Source organism: Lathamus discolor, chromosome 3, assembly GCF_037157495.1.
Source record: "Lathamus discolor isolate bLatDis1 chromosome 3, bLatDis1.hap1, whole genome shotgun sequence".
In the NCBI taxonomy this organism is placed as follows: domain Eukaryota; kingdom Metazoa; phylum Chordata; class Aves; order Psittaciformes; family Psittacidae; genus Lathamus; species Lathamus discolor.
In genome coordinates, this window is record NC_088886.1 from 118,222,632 (window position 1) to 118,240,573 (window position 17,942).

Here is a 17,942-nt window from a genome sequence, read left to right on the forward strand (position 1 = left end):
AGTATTCAATTAATCTTTCTGCAGTAAGCTCTCAAAAGCTGCACTCTTACTAGAAGGTGCCTCTTTTGCATATTAAATTCAAAAGGGGAAAGAACACACACATTTTGTTTCTGTAATTTTTAAATGGGTGAAGCAAAATATTAACACCTACATTAAGTAAGTGCAAACTACAAAGACTTAGGATCTTTTCTACTCCAAGATTGTAGTAAGAGTGCATTTGAATACTTTCTAATGAAGTTTGTACAAGCTGTTGTAATTCACTCTCCTTCCAATAAGGTTATCTTCTTCCCTTCAGTTGTTCCTGTTCCATACAGAATGGTACAGCAAAGGTGTAGGTTTTAGTGGTGGATTTCATGAAAGTGGGAAATGGGAAAGGACTGCTGAATTGAGGGGAAGGAAGAAAAAAAAAACCAAAACCAAACAAAACCACAAAACACAAAGAAGTAAAAAATAGAGCAAACTAACAATCTAAGGTGGAAGACACAAAAATGTGCATCTAGTTATTATAATTACCATTAGACAATCTTACAATCCCTTCTCAAGAAGGCTTTTCTACACCGCAAACACAAGAAAACCATCAATTCTTACAACCAATGTTTTCCCTATGAGATAATAAAGTAATTTTAGCTTTAATATTAAAATAGTCTCCGGGGCTTCTGTGCTTAGTATTAAATAGGAAAAGAAGATTTTGACAGGAAACAATGCCTGAAATATTGCTGCCTAGGAAATGTACTGCATAAATGCTCCTGTAATGTTGTGTCTACAGTTCTATGAATGCCTACATATAGAGACTATGCCAAATGCAACTATGTGTAAATGACCACGGAAATAACATGTTAACATATATGAGATAGGAAAATAATTTGAACTAAATAATCTTGGAGCAGATTCTCCTGGAAGGCATGCTAAGGCACACGAAAAACAACAAGGTGCTTGGTGACAGCCAGCATGGCTTCACTAAGGCAAAATCCTGCCTGATCAATTTGCTGGCCTCCTATGATGGGGCTACAAAACTGATGGACAGGGGTAGAGCAGTTGACAAGCAGTTGGACTTGTGCAAAGCGTTCAACACTGCCCCACGTGACATCCTTGTCTCTAAATTGGAGAGATATCAATTTGATAGATGGACCACTCGGCGGATAAAGAACTGGATGGATGGCCGCACGCAAAGAGCTGTGGTCAATGGCTCAATGTCCAGCTGGAGACCAGTAATGAGTGGTGTCACCCAGGGATCAGTGTTGGAAGCGGTCTTCTTTAACATCTTCATCGCTGACATGGACAGTGGGATTGAGTGTGCCCTCAGCAAGTTTGACACCAAACTGTGTGGTTCAGTTCATAGGCTGCAGTGAAGGAATGCCATCCAGAGGGACCTTGACACGCTTGTGAGGTGGGCTGATGCCAACCTCATGAAGCTCAACCATGACAAGTGCAAGGTCCTACACCTGCGTCAGAGCAATCCCAGGCGCAGGTACAGGTTGGGCAGAGAAGAGATTCAGAGCAGCCCTGTGGAGAAGGACTTGGGGGTGCTGGTCAAGGAGAAAATGAACATGAGCCAGCTTCAGTGTGCGCTCGCAGCCCAGAAAGCCAACTGTATCCTGGGCTGCATCAAAAGGAGCGTGACCAGCAGGTCGAAGGACCTGCCCCTCTACTCTGCTCTGCTCTTGTGAGACCTCACCTGGAGTATTGTGTGCAGCTCTGGTGTCCTCAACATAAAAAAACCATGGAACTGCTGGAACAAGTCCAGAGGAGGGCCACAAGGATGTTCAGGGGGCTGGAGCAGCTCCCGTATGAAGACAGGCTGAGAAAGTTGGGGCTGGTCAGCCTGGAGAAGAGAAGGCTGCGTGGAGACCTCACAGCAGCATTCCAGTATCTGAAGGGGGCCTATAAGGATGCTGGGGAGGGACTCTTTATTAGGGACTGTAGTGATAGGACAAGGGGTAACAGGTTAAAACTTAAACAGGGGAAGTTTAGATTGGACATGAAGCAGAAGATCTTTACTGTAAGGGTGTTGAGGCACTGTAGTGGGTTGCCCAAGGAAGTTTTGAATGCTCCATCCCTGGTGGTTTTAAAGGCCAGCTTGGACAGAGCCTTGGGTGACATGGTTTAGTGTGAGGTGTCCCTGCCCATGGCAGGGGGGTTGGAACTAGGTGATCTTAAGGTCCTTTCCAGCCCTAAGTATTCTATGGCTCTATGGCAAATACTGTAAAAACTATGCTTTAACATTTCTCTTAAACAAGACAAGACACGGAATTAATATGCCTAAGGTAAGTAAAAACTTGTACCCCAGAAACAGCAGTTTGCACACTTAGTGCTGGTTTACAATTGCATTAGCAACTCTGACTTAGCTGATTTTCAACTTCAAACATGCACAAATTCTCTCTTATCAAACACACCCAATATATTTGCTGGAATACTATCTAACAGAATAGGCATTATAAGGTCAGAAACAGATATGCAAATACAAAGTTTCAATTACATTTAAATTTCAAAGCAATACCACATATCAGGCATACAAGAGAGACGGTCAAGACATAAATGAAAACCAGTCTAGAAACCAATCGCATGCTTGCTAAAGGAGGAAGATTCTAAGCTTGAAGAAAAAGTAAAACATAGGAAACAGCCACAACCACTCCAAAACCATTCTCCTGACAGAACAACATCCTCTATGATATCTGTACTAGAACTTCAAAACAACAAAGTGATTGCAGAAATTAATAATTTTACATTCTTTTAACTCGTAACAGGATTACATGACTCTTTAAGTGGCCAAAGTGCATCATCAAGTGCCCTCAAACCAGTATGTGACTCACAGAATAGTGGAGACTGGACTATCCTAAATTAAATTTTCTTTAAAACTGGGAGTATGGATACAGACAGAAATTCAGACTGATTAAAAAAGAAAAAGAAAACCCAACAAATCATGATCTGTTACGTAGGACATACTTGGGAAGCAGGTGTTACTGATTATATGATATCAAACCACTTGAGGCAGAAGGGCCCTATATTCTCCACAAACAACTCACAGGAAGATTTACTGGCCAGTATATTTTCATGGCAGAAAAGGCAGGACATAACCTCCTGGAGGAGGAAGCACACAGTTAACAAACTGAAATGTTCTAACTAACAACAGCCTTTCCTTTTAGAGGAAAAGGCAAAGGAAGAAACTTAGTTCTTTGAAGACTCAAAGAACACGCTAAAAAGCAAGCCTCTGAACCAAAAGACACTTAAAAAACCTGAGAAGCAAAAATCTTAAAAAGGCTAGGATGGGATACCTTGAAGTAAACTACTTATCACAATTCCAAAATGAAGTTTATCTATAAACCTAAAGGAAGTGAAACAGATTTTCTCAGTTACATGAGAAACAGAGACACTTAGCAGTATAACATTTGGCCCTTTTACATAAACTTCGCAGAAGTACCACATGAAGCCATCTTCAGATCACATGGAGCCTCATCCCCTTGACTGATTCCAAGTTTGTCTCTTCTGAACTGTTAATGTCTTAAAGATGCTTCTGTTCAATCAAATGCTTATCACTGCCTTTAAGAGAAATTATATAACTGGTCATGAATGCATATTCTGCATTTAGCTCATATAATCTCCCTATAAAAACCCATCACTTCCAAGAAAGCACTTCAATTTCATTACTGTGCACCATAAGCACAGTTTAGACAGTATAGCAATGAAGCTAGAATAAACACATCTTTCTCTGGTGATTTTATTTTTGGTTCAAGAAGTGAAATATATCCTCATTCTTACCAGTAAAATGAAACAATTTTGCTACTGTTTAGAAACTAGTCACCAGTTAGCTACGGTTGCTAGATAATGACCAAGTGTTGTCCACATCTAAATACAGCAGACTAAGCTAAAGCCCAAAATTTAAGCAACCCCAAAATACTGACTGAGGAAAACTAGTCTTTTAAGACTAAATGCAATTACATTTCAAATGCCTTCTGCACAATGGGTATCAAATGAGAAAGCATCTGTCTGATAGATCCATTTACAGGACTGACTGCTGAAAGACTAGTTTATTGTTACTTTAAAAGTCTAGAGTAACAGCATAAAAACAAGCTGAAAAAAATACCTCTAGCATTCACAGAATTCAAGATCAAAAAATCTCTAATACTAATTATAGCAGTCTACTAGAAAAATATCAAACATATCCCTGGGTATAAGTAAACTTTTGGTGTTACACGGAGTACAGAAATTCTAAATAATTAATTCACATGACTAGGTTTTCAAAGAAAAAACAAACGGGAAACAACACACATACAAAAAAACCCCAAACCAAAACACACAAAAACCAGCCCAATCTTTGGTATCACTCAAAATCAATATTAGGTACTGCTAAGAATGTGGAAGGTACATTTTGTGGACCAGGTAAAGGTACAGAAGCAGCTAAAGAGCTCTCTCCAGTTCTTCCCCTCTTGAACCAGGCAACTCAAATAATTTATTTTTTTTTTTCCCCTCGAGAACTGATGAAGACTTTGCATATAGCAAGTTCTACAAAAAGACGATCCTACTGTTACTGACACAGTCATTCATTTCATTAGTTATGGTCCTTAAAATAATGTTTAGCCAAGCAAAGAAAAACCCAAACCACAAACAAACCCCAAACCTTTTTCTTTTCCTATAGAAAGCACATTAGAACACATTTTAAAAGGCCATGTTTCATTTTCTAAGAGGTAGATAATTGTGCTACATGAGGGGGAAAGAAACCCAACAAACTACCAGGAGAAGCTCTAGCCTATCTCCATAATCTGGAATAAGAACCATTCAGATTACATTCAGCTACAGACTGATTTTTGAGATATAGAGAAAACACTGCTGCTTAATAAACTAAACAAAGTATGGCCTCTGCAGTTTAAGCAAACAACTGAGAACTGCCTCATGCTAAACAAAGGAGTGAATGTATCACAAAGCCAGACTTAAGATCAATTACTTTCTTTTGTCAGATACATGTTTTACCGCTATAGTCTCTGTCCTTCCATCCCAGTTGTTTCTATTAGTGAACACTCATTCACTGTTACTTCTAAAAAATGGGTCTATAACGTTTTCAAGACCTTCACATTTTCTCCACAAACAACCTAACCTACTTTATTGTTAATAAAAGAAAAAAAATTAAAGGAATTGTAAATTTAGTCTCAAGATGATGAATTCATGCAAACCTAATGAATACACTGCGTCTAGTTTTGCATTATCTTGATACTCTTTTTCCCCAACTGTAGTTTAAACTCAGACTGTTCTAGACATTTTTTATTTTGTACAGTCTCATCCAAATGCCAGGCACAAAATTAAGCTACTCACTTGCAGCCTGGAGTTTAAGGTCATCCTAACTGTGTGAAAGCAAAAAAATGCAATATCCTCTCAGCCACGAGGTTCCTTGTGTTTGAGTTTTGGTTTTATGTTTTTTTGGTTTGTTTTGGGTTTTTTTACTGAGAAGCAACAGCCTGAATGAAAAATAGCATCTCTGACAAATTTCCTCTGGGCTTTCCCATGAGTGACCCAGACTAAGTGGACTGACATAATGGGCCAGTTATATGGAGGTCCGAGAAGCTGAACAGAACATTTAACAACCACAGTATCTGCTTTAAGTACCAACACCAGGAAAAAAGTTGTGTCATCTCACTGAATGTGTTTTTCCATTTTTCTCCTTCCCCCCCAGTAAAACCTGGCCTCCATAAGGTATGTGATATGCAAATGATCATTCTTTAGAAAGTATTGATTTTGAAACCATGCTGTCCAAAACCCATGAGCAATTCCTAAAGCTGTCACACTAGGCAGGAGAAAGGAATGCTGAGGGTTTCAAAATCAACTTGTTTTGATAAAGACACTATCAAGAAACCAATGCTAGCTTTTGATTTTTTGCTGGAATAGACACAATGACCAGCAGTTTTGTCACCACAGGAAAGAGAATAGAGAATGATAAGAAACTGTTTATATCAAAACAGGGTTATTTTCTACAAAGGGACAGTTGAGAGAGAAGTTCCCAAACAAAAATGCCTACCCCCGAAATAACAAAAACCCCAAAAATAAACCTTCTCTCATGTTTGTAAAATTTCACATTTGGGTAGCACAACAAATTGTATTATCATCCCAAAGAATTCTAAACAATTATGAACAAGGGAACAGGGCTTCAGTGCCAGCTGCCTAAAGGCAAGAATAGGCAGGAAAGGAGGAGACTTCAGCTAGAATCATAATGAACAATTTAGCTGTAATCCCACATCTCACTTTTTTCAGTTGTTACTTGTCCTTATGCACAACTTAATATTTACTGTGTTGCTAGTTATCAGGTGCCTAGATTAAAGACACTTAAGATGACTATGAGCCAAACCCAGACAGTTCTTGAAAATAATATTACTTCAGCCTTCTCAAAAGCCTGTGATTTGTCAGAAGTCCTTTTGTTCCATATTCTATCTCTTAAAACATTGCAAACATCTAACTCTTAAAACATTGCAAACTGGTAGTAATGGCTACCAGCATGCTTTCATGTCACAAAGCACACACAAAGAAAACCCCTTAAAAAACAACCCCAAAAACACAAAACTTCTCATCAATTCCACTCATCAAGTACTTCAGAGGCAAAAGACTAAGGAATGCCTTAGAGTAAACCAAGTGAGTTATAACAGTATTTTTCTAGACTGAAGTTTGACTACAGCTTAACTTAGAAGAAGTCTTTCTTACTCTACAAAACTCAGAATCTGAAAATCAGGTTAAGTAAGACAAGAGTAACAAGTTTCCTCAGTGCAGGTATGTTTTACCTTCCACCCATACAGAAAGGAATGAGTAACTGTAAGCTTGAAGCAAACAAATGACAATAAAACATGGAAGAAGGACCCAAACCACATAGAAAAGGGGCTAGGGAAAGGGTTGCAGCTTTTCTCTCAATTCACAACAACAGAGAAGATTTGAGAAGTTAGATATTTTTAATGTTGCTTTTCCAACTTATCTTTTTTAGGAAAAAAAATAAAAATACAGATGATCAGCTTTGCTCTTCAATTTTGTTCCACAACATTGCTTGTGAGATATCTTGTGAGATAAATATGTTCAACCTAAACCAGTGAGAGCTTAAGTTGTGAGAGACTTTCGTTTGCTGTGACATTAGCTGTTTCTAGGACTTTGTTAAAGCCACCCCTATTCCTGCCCCAAATCAGCCAGTGTCAACTTCATAAGCACAAATACAGATTTTTCTGAATCCCTGAGTGTTTAAGGTTAAACAATATCTGACTTCTCATGTAAAAGTCAAAGGAAAAGGGAAAAAGGAAGGAAGAAAGAGACAGCAGAGAAAGAGAGGGAGCCTAAGAACATCAGGATTTGACCTGCAGTTTTTACTTCCTTGCATATCTGTACAGTCAAGCATCTCTACTCAGATAATACCATGACATTATCAGATCCTAAAGGGACTTTAAAGCAAACCAACATCACATTCAAGATCTGTGACTAGTTTAAAACAAAGGGGGGGATAAAATCAAAGAGAATAATTTTCAATTAATGCCACATAAAAGGAGATTTTAATGTTTTTAAACAACTAGGGCTGGGACCTGGAGTTGCCCCTTGAGATGAGCCTGGATAGTGGGCTTTGCCAGATAAACAAAAGCTTTTTCATAGATACCATACTAATTTTTAGAATGTTGCTAGGGCAACAGCAGACTGTATCAAGAATTTCTGAATAATGAGCAGGTGGCAATATAGGAAGATCTTAAGACTCCTAACTGAATTATTCATACATACTCCTGAAGAATGAGATTCATAAAAGCAACAGCCTTATTCCATCACCACAAATGGAAATACTATATACCTTGTCTATAACATTTATTAAAGTTTTAAATGTGCATCTTTTGTTTTAACATGATGTGTGAGGCAAGATAACAAGTCTGAACAGAAAAGACCCACGCCTCTAGCATAAAGAGACATAAGCAATTACTTTGCATAAAATACTGCAACACAATCTAGAAAAATATTTTTTCTAAGCTAAAGCTGAACCTAATTTTTCTCCAATATTCATATTTTACTGATTCAACAATAATTCTGGAGGGACAAGAACAAATCTTGGCAGTTATGAAGTAAGACCCAGACTAAAATTGAGAAGAACTAGAGGCACTTAATCCATCACGTACATCCAGAACAGTAATTTTGCCACATAAAAAAAAACACTATGGGGGAAGACTTATGCACAGTTCAGAGATAGTCTATAATTGCACTCAAAAAGCAATGGCAGCAAGACTTCACAAGACTTTTGTTAATTTAACACTTTCAACTCTGGTAAGTCAATACACTACTAAAACTTCAGAACTAACAAATTCCTTCATTTGGCTTTCCAACAAAGTCTCTGATCAGTTGGTCAGCAACGATTAGAGTATCTGGACAAGGCCAGATTAACATTTCAAATAACTGCTTTAAATGGTTATTAATTTATTCTAGGACTGAACTTATCCTAGGACTGAACTACTCCTTCCCTATGAGTCCACTAAGAAGCTGTAGTGAGATATGCAAAAAAACCTACCATAAACAAACAAAACCACACAAACCAAAAAACACCACCCAAAAATCCACAAAAAAACCAAAACCCAACACGAAACACCCCAAACAAGCCTGCCCCACCTTTTGATGGTTTCTGTCAGAGATGTCATATCTCCATTTTAAACACCCATAGTAAAACCTGTAGTCATTTTAAGCAACATTCCTTATTTCTGGAGATTTACATAGTCTATGTATTGAGATTTAACTTCATATTCCACAAGATGACTGTGTATTTTGTTAGAAACTACAAGCTAAAAAGCTGACATCAAAAAATGTTGCAAAAGCAGAGTGAAAGCTGGATAATGTAATAATTTGGTATTCTTTTGATAAATACTCTTCAATTCTCCATTAAATCACTCAGTACAAGAAAGACACTGAGGTGCTGGAGTGTGTTCAGAGAAGGGCAATGAAGCTGGGGAAGAGTCTAGAGAACAAGTCTTATGGGGAAGAGCTGAGGCTGTTTAGCCCAGAGCAAAGGAGGGTCAGAAGAGAACCGCTCTCTGTAACTACCTGAAAGGAGGTTATAGTGAGGTGGGGGTCAGTCACTTCAAGAAGCAATACAACAGAGGAAATGGCCTCAAGATGTGCCAGGGGAGGTATAGACTGGATATCAGGAAAAATTTCTTCCCTGAAAGAGTTATCAAACACTGGAACAGGCTGCCACCCTTCGCAGTCACTTTTCCCTCTGCCTTAGGGAATCTTTAGTGAAGGTAAATTCCATAGGTATTTTGGAAAAGATTTTTTTAGTAATCTGCACACTTAACACTGTCAAATAAGACAGAAAATTTGTCAGTGTCTTCCATATCTATTATTGTATCTGTGTGCTTTACATCTGTATAAGGAAATTAGGATAATCAGGCTGTTCTTGTTATATCCAGTCCTGGATTGTTGTAGCGTGAGGCTGTATCACAGTCCCTGTTATGGATTTGCTATAAAGTAAAGCCTTTTGGCCATGGAAACGTAGGATTATAATAATTGTTAATAGCTATTCTGTTAATTCTTAATAATCCTTTGCCTGAATATTCTCATTACACGAATAAGATTCTTAAGGATTGACTTAGTCAGTGGAAGAGCAGCTTTAAAGTCTGCTGTCTGTAAACCATCTCCTTTCCTCGTGTCATGTTTGGTATCACAGAGAAATGACTAGCACTGACCTGGTGTGGTCACACTTTCTAAGTCTATTAGGCAGTGCTAGGCTAACGGTTGGACCTGATCCTAAAGGTCATTTCCAACCTAAATGATTCTATGATTTACTAAGTGCAATTGTTTCAGTTTAGTCAATTTTCAATTTACGTGCATTAATTTCAGGACAAGTCCTGGAACAAGTTACACATTAAATTGCCTTGTCATCATATGTGACAGCTGTACAGATCTGAAACTCCCCCGACAGCTAGAACTAGTTTTTAAACTCAAGTTCATCCAGTGAAATCTCACAACAGTAAGTTGACATACGGTCACATTCTACCAGCAAAGCCTTCATTGTCAGCAAAGCTTCTTGAATGAAGTTATTACTAAACTAGTTTTCTGGGGAATCCACAATTCAAGAGTGTTAGTGGAGACAGTCTAACTTGCATAAGATTAAAGAATCTGACTCTTGCACCTAATCTTCCTGCATTGTTTATAAATGAGCTACTGTCCTCTGCAGCAGCTTCAGTCTAAATGGGTCTTAGATCCACTGCTAAGCAGTTCCCTGCATTGCAGCTGAATCTTGCAAATTCCTTTGTTCAGCTCTGTGGTCTAAGGGAGGTCAGGAGACAATTGCCTCTCCAATAGGAGGGCCTCATCAAACAGCTGTGAAAGCATGATTTTATACCTCTATATTGAAAATCCTGCTAACAAAGGAAGTAGAGTAAATACAGCATCTTGCTACTTCCTAATGAACACTTCTGAAAGCACATGTAAGAAGAACAGCAGCTTAATTGTCTGGACCCAAGCAGAAGGGAGAGCCAACTCTGAAAAAACCCACAAAACATTTTCTGCCACCTTGGTCCTCATACCTTGCAAAGTTATTTCATTTTCTTAAGTTGGGGGTTCAGTCAAGGATGCAATGCTAACATTTATGGTACAATTACTGAAACGAGGCTACATATTAAGCTTATCACTGTATCACTCTTTAGAGGGGAGGAAGAAAAAAAGTAAACTTAGGGAAGATTATTCTTATAGCATGATGGATTTTTTAAGAAAGGGTATGAGCATAGGACAAACACTGCCACCAGTAACTATACTCTGGAAGGATCCAGATGAGAAACTAACACAGTGCATTAGAACCTTGTGAATTTAAATGTTTTCTGGAAAACTAGTTTAGAGAAGTTTAAAACCATGAGGGAAATGAAAAATAAGCACCACTGTTTTCTTCAAAAATATCTCAAAGATTTCATTACCAAGTCACTGCAAATTTGACAGAAGAGAAAACAACACAGCCTCAAAATGCAAATACCAAATGCACCTTTCGCTACCTGAACACAAGCACACACACTCAAGTCTGGTGGCAGAAAGGTTCTGAAAGCTTAAAAAACAGGAAAAAGAAACATGCCGAAAATCCAATTTTTCATGTGTTAAGGGTGTTTACTTCCAACCTGCATTATGCTTTGCCTAACATACTTAGGAAGTGTGACCACACCAGGTCAGCGCTAGTCATTTCTCTGTGATACCAAACATGACACGAGGAAAGGAGATGGTTTACAGACAGCAGACTTTAAAGCTGCTCTTCCACTGACTAAGTCAATCCTTAAGAATCTTATTCGTGTAATGAGAATATTCAAGCAAAGGATTATTAAGAATTAACAGAACAGCTATTAATAATTATTATAATCCTACGTTTCCATGGCCAAAAGGCTTTACTTTATAGCAAATCCATAACAGGGACTGTGATATAGCCTCACGCTACAACAATCCAGGACTGGATATAACAAGAACAGCCTGATTATCCTAATTTCTTTCTACAGATATAAAGCACACAGATACAAAGCACACAAATACAATAATAGATATGGAAGACATTGACAAATTTTCTGTCTTATTTGACAGTGTTAAGTGTGCAGATTACTTAAAGAATCTTCTCCAAAATACCTATGGAACTTGCCTTCACTACCGATGCCCCAAGGCAGAGGGAAAAGAGGCTGGGAAGGGTGGAGAGCCGTTTAAAATGAATAACCATAAATATAGCCAGATGAATAAAAGCAGAGGAAGCGAACAAACAACCCACCCATAAAAAAAAACAAAACACACAAACAAACAGAAAAAAAATCAACAGGCCAAAACCAGACTGAACAGCCAAAAAGGCAAGCTTTAGAAGTCAGAAGCACGAGTTATGAGTCTGAGACAGAACTTGCTACCAAAATGTTCATTATCCATATAAACAGGAAAAGAACAAGAACACACAAAAAAACCTATGGCGCATCTGATACTGAATTTGAAAGAGTACATCCAAAGGAAAACCAAAATTCACAATGTATATGCTGAAGACAGCATACCCACTAAACACAAAAAAATTATAAAAACTGTCTCACAAGATCTGAAGTCCCAAAGCAGAGATTCTCCTGCAACAGTACAAAATACATTCGATGTTAGAATGTCAAGCACAGAACTAAACATTAGGAAAAAAAGAACAGTATGTTTGGCTTTTGAACAGCTTTTAAAGGAAAGAATGAATCGAAGGCACGAAAGTTAACGGAAAACGAGTTGACAGGAAAACGTGTAACAGACTGCACCAAACAGCTCTATTTAATAGAGTAGTATTTCTTAGGAATTGATATAGTAGAAACAATGAAGATAAATAACAATTATTTTAGCAATTAAAAGGCTTACTAACAAAAGGTATTATTACTAGGAGTAGATTAAGAGTGGACAAATAGGTAAGGCAGTGAGGGCAAAATGGGTAAGTGGGTTAGCAATGGAGCTTTGTTTCATTTCAGTCCTACTACATGAGACATAATGCTAATTTCTTCGGATCCAAGCATAGAGTACCACCAGGAGAAGGAAAAAAAGTCATCTTAAGGATACTGGTAACAGTACTGATTGTTACCAATGACAGAAATTCTTTAATGCAATAGTCATCCAGTAGAAGCAAGATAGAAGATAAGTAAATCAACCTAAGCTGAGTATCAATTCTGTGACAAAACTCAGAATGCAGTGTAGGCTTGAGAAAGGTAAATGCACTAAGATGTACCTACCATTCAAGTTATTCTCAGAAAAGCTACAGAAGCATAAATGCCCTGACGAGAGAGGGCCCCAAGACTGTTGGTTGATACACAAGGATCAACTACTGCAAGCTCAGGAGTGTTGCATCCCAACTAGAAGGAAGTGCAGCAGGAGGGCCAAGAGACCTCCTTGGAGGGATAAGGAGCTGCTGAGGAAACTTCAAAGGAAAAAGGAGGCTTATAAAAGGTGGAAGCAAGGACAAGCAGCCTGGGAAGAATACAGGGATGCTGTCCAGGAAGCTAGGGACCCAGTTAGGAAAGCTAAGGCCCAGTTAGAATTAAACTTGGCTAGGGATGTGAAAGATAACAGGAAGGGATTCTATAATTACACTGCAAATAAAAGACAGACTAGGGACAACGTGAGCCCTCTCCAGAAGCTATCAGGAGAACTGGCCACCCTGGATTTGGAGAAGGCTGAGGTTCTTAATGACTTCTTTGCCTCAGTCTTCACTGCAAATGCTCTGACTACAACACCCAAGACTTGGAAGGCAGACGCAGGAACTGTGAGAATGAAGATCTTAGGCTCACTATAGAAGAGGATCTGGTTCAAGACCATCTTAAGAACCTGAACATACACAAGTCCATGGGAACTGATGAAATCCATCCACGGGTCCTGAAGGAGCTGGCAAACAAAGTTGCTAAGCCACTGTTCATCATATTTGAAAACTCATGGCAGTCAAGTGAAGTTCCTGATGACTCGAAAGAGGGAAATATAACCCCCATTTTCAAGAAGGGGAAAATGGATGACCCAGGGAATTACAGAGCAGTCAGTCTCACCTCCGTGCCTGGCAAAATCCTGGAGTAGATTCTCCTGGAAGGCATGCTAAGGCACACGAAAAACAACAAGGTGCTTGGTGACAGCCAGCATGGCTTCACTAAGGCAAAATCCTGCCTGATCAATTTGCTGGCCTCCTATGATGGGGCTACAAAACTGATGGACAGGGGTAGAGCAGTTGACAAGCAGTTGGACTTGTGCAAAGCATTCAGCACTGCCCCACATGACATCCTTGTCTCTAAATTGGAGAGACATCAATTTGATAGACGGACCACTCGGCGGATAAAGAACTGGATGGATGGCCGCACGCAAAGAGCTGTGGTCAATGGCTCAATGTCCAGCTGGAGACCAGTAATGAGTGGTGTCACCCAGGGATCAGTGTTGGAAGCGGTCTTCTTTAACATCTTCATCGCTGACATGGACAGTGGGATTGAGTGTGCCCTCAGCAAGTTTGCCAATGACACCAAACTGTGTGGTTCAGTTCATAGGCTGCAGTGAAGGAATGCCATCCAGAGGGACCTTGACACGCTTGTGAGGTGGGCTGATGCCAACCTCATGAAGCTCAACCATGACCAAGTGCAAGGTCCTGCACCTGCGTCAGAGCAATCCCAGGCGCAGGTACAGGTTGGGCAGAGAAGAGATTCAGAGCAGCCCTGTGGAGAAGGACTTGGGGGTGCTGGTCAAGGAGAAAATGAACATGAGCCAGCTTCAGTGTGCGCTCGCAGCCCAGAAAGCCAACTGTATCCTGGGCTGCATCAAAAGGAGCGTGACCAGCAGGTCGAAGGAGGTGATCCTGCCCCTCTACTCTGCTCTTGTGAGACCTCACCTGGAGTATTGTGTGCAGCTCTGGTGTCCTCAACATAAAAAAGACATGGAACTGCTGGAACAAGTCCAGAGGAGGGCCACAAGGATGTTCAGGGGGCTGGAGCAGCTCCTGTATGAAGACAGGCTGAGAAAGTTGGGGCTGGTCAGCCTGGAGAAGAGAAGGCTGCGTGGAGACCTCACAGCAGCATTCCAGTATCTGAAGGGGGCCTATAGGGATGCTGGGGAGGGAGTCTTTATTAGGGACTGTAGTGACAGGACAAGGGGTAACGAGTTAAAACTTAAACAGGGGAAGTTTAGATTGGATATAAGCAAGAAGTTCTTCAAGGGTGTTGAGGAATTGGAATTGGTTGCCCAAGGAAGTTTTGAATGCTCCATCACTGGTAGTGCTCAAGGCCAGGTTGGACAGAGCCTTTGGTGACATGGTTTAGTGTGAGGTGTCCCTGCCCATGGCAGGGGCTTTGGAACTAGATGATCTTAAGGTCCTTTCCAACCCAAACTATTCTATGATCTTACAGGAAAGATGGTATTTGCACTTGTACAAAAAACATCACTTCATTCTAAAAACAAGATAGCTGAAAAAGAAACTGAAAAAGACATCTAGCTTGTTCAAAACACAGACTGAACAGGACAGGTGTTTATTAGATGGCACATGCGGCTGTAGCAGGCAACAGGTGGGTAGGAGAGCTACTTAAGCTGGGAGAAAATGTTGCCACAAAACCCTGTGTCTGTAAGTCTGCCACAGTCGGCCACGCTGGAGACCAGCAGACATCACAGAACCAGAATTTACAACTGACAGAACCAGAATTTACAACTGATATTCAGCAGGAAAGAAATTTAATTAGCATTAAGATAAAGTTGGACACAGTTATGGAAGGATTATTTCCTGTAATAAGAAGGGACTGGACTAAATGAGTCTCTCCTTTCAGTCTTAAGGCACATTCACGCAGTGCTCAGTGCATAAAGTTACCTACTTGTCCACAAACATTCCGTTATTTTACTGATAATTACTTCTATTTAATACCAAAGTACCTGGATGACTTAGAGTCAGTGGGAACCAACTGAAATTTTTTTGTGCATACAACTTTACTTTTCATTAGCCTCACAAGGGTTAGCAAGAATTTTTCTTTAAAATTAAGAGAAACTGGACAAAGTCTGCTTACTTGTAATTTATTTCTAAAAAGTTCATATTTAAAATAAATTTTATATCCTCCAACATTTTCTACAGAAGTCTATCTCACTTCCATAACATCAAACATGTGAGAGAATCCATCTTCTTTATAGTGGTTATGCCTACATTTAATCTACATATATATGGTACATAGGCAGTCTGAATTCCAACGTAGCTTATAAGTTTTATAATCACTGCCATTATAGCCATGTTAACTGCAGCATATCCAGACATGAAAATATGGACACAGAAAACAACCAAGACTGCAAACACAAGAGTTCCAAAGTTAGTAAGTTATGAGCAGTATTAAAGCTGAATTCCTGTTAACTTAATGCATGAGGACTTTCTTACTTGTCATATCAAAGTCAGCTGACCGGATACAGACAGCTAGTGTGGGCAGATACAACACAGATCTACAGAAGACACTGCTGCCTTTCTGGAGCAGCATGGGGAGACAAGATACTTAGCCAGACAAGTACGAATCCCATTAGATCACTTTGATATCAGTCAAGCAACAGGCTCTAGAATTGTCACCACTAATCTAAAACATGCCTGAATTCACACATTATCTGATAAGAGCCAAGAAGTCCTTTCAAAAGTCTCCCACTCCCAATTATCCCACATATTAAAAATGGGCTAAACTGTTCCCTGCTTAAAATCAGCCCATATTTCATTGCGTATTAGAAGACAGGACAAGAAAAGGAGATACTGACAGAATATCTACACATTTATATTTCTTGATCTTTACGGAACATTGTAATTTTAAGCCTTCCCACTACTATGGACTGAGGAAGATAGACATATAAATCCAGTTTCTAACATTGTCCAATATTTCAATAGAAAAGGCCAGATAAAAAGCTGATTGTATTCTGAGCTGGGAAAGTTTTCACTACCACTTTGATACACAAGCCTTAATAAGGACTGCAGCTCTTTGTGCTTTCCAAATCAAACTTTGCTGTGCCAGTAAAGACAAGATTAAATAGCAACTAATGGGACAGCACCACACCTAATGATGAACAGCCAACTGTTGTAATATTACACATAGCAATATTTGGGTTAGCCCAGTATTGTCATTTATTCTGTTCATATTACTGTTGTAAGAATTTAAAGGTACCATTAAGAGTTCAGAAATCTTAGCTAAAACATGGTATTACTTATTACACTGGATGAAGGCTTTTCAGCATTTTAATCATTACTAGCTAAGCTCAGTTTCTCTCAGTTGCTTCTCCCAGTAACAAGAACATCCACATAAACTCAGGTGCTCCTCTCCAGAGCCACTATTTGACAACAGAGAGGGAAACAGGAGCTGTGTGGCATTACCACACAAAGCATTAGGATGAAAATAATAACATTTTTATAAGTTAACACAATAGTTTGTATGAAAGATTCGTATCCATTTACTAGACCACAAGTCTAACCAGAAGGCATTAGTATTCCTATGGCAGCCTCCATAAAGTCACCTAAGCTTTGCATGCCTTCTTCCTCCTCCCAATCCACATCACAAGGATGACACCTCAGAGTACCACTGGTACTGGCTTGTGATACAGCTTTAAACCCTTTTATTTTCCATAACAATAATGTGATGTACAACAAAACACGTGCCTAGAATTCTTTCTAGAATTATTCACAATGAAAATGTATTAAAGATGACTCTGATGTGCTTAAAGCGAAAAAGAAACCACAACACCTAACCTAGGAGACTAATCATTTATAATCTTCACTGCAAGTAAAAGTCAAAAGACTTGCTATTTCAAACTCTAACAGTAGAACTAGTATCAGCAGATACTATGAGTATCCAATCATCCGTTTTACCAAGGTTTCTTCCACTGGCGTATAGGCAACAACCATCAACATTAGAAAATAAGTTAAGTTTCCCTTGTTTTTCACATGGAAAGCCATTAGGCGAAAGTTATTATTTGGGAATAGTCTGGCTTCTCAAGTGTAAGAAGGATAAGAAAGTATCAACTCAACAAGCCAAGCCAAGCTTTATTTGGTATCAAGGTACTGATGTTCTATGTAGCTTTGCTATCAAGCTACTTTTAAGTTAAGACTCAGAGTGGCAGGGGTTCAGCTCTTGCTTAAAGTTATGGAAATAGATTTAATAGATAATAAAAGAGAGAAAAATAACCTAATCCTGGCAGCAAGTTTTACTCTTTAAATATCTACAGAGCACACTGAACCTGAAATGTAGATCTTCATCCAAAAGACAAAGGGATTTACAATGCTTTAAAGGAAACAGACTTTTACCTATACCTTCTGTAGGTACCCCACTGTGTGTGCGATAACATGGACAAGAATTCCCCACAAACCAGTATACTACTTTTGCTAATGCATCACTTGAGCACAAAAATTGAACATTTGATCAAAGCCGAAGTTATAATGGCCAGCAATTTTCCAATGCCCCCCAAAACTCCTACTGTAACTCTACAAGAACGTACCAAATTCTTCTGAGCTCACT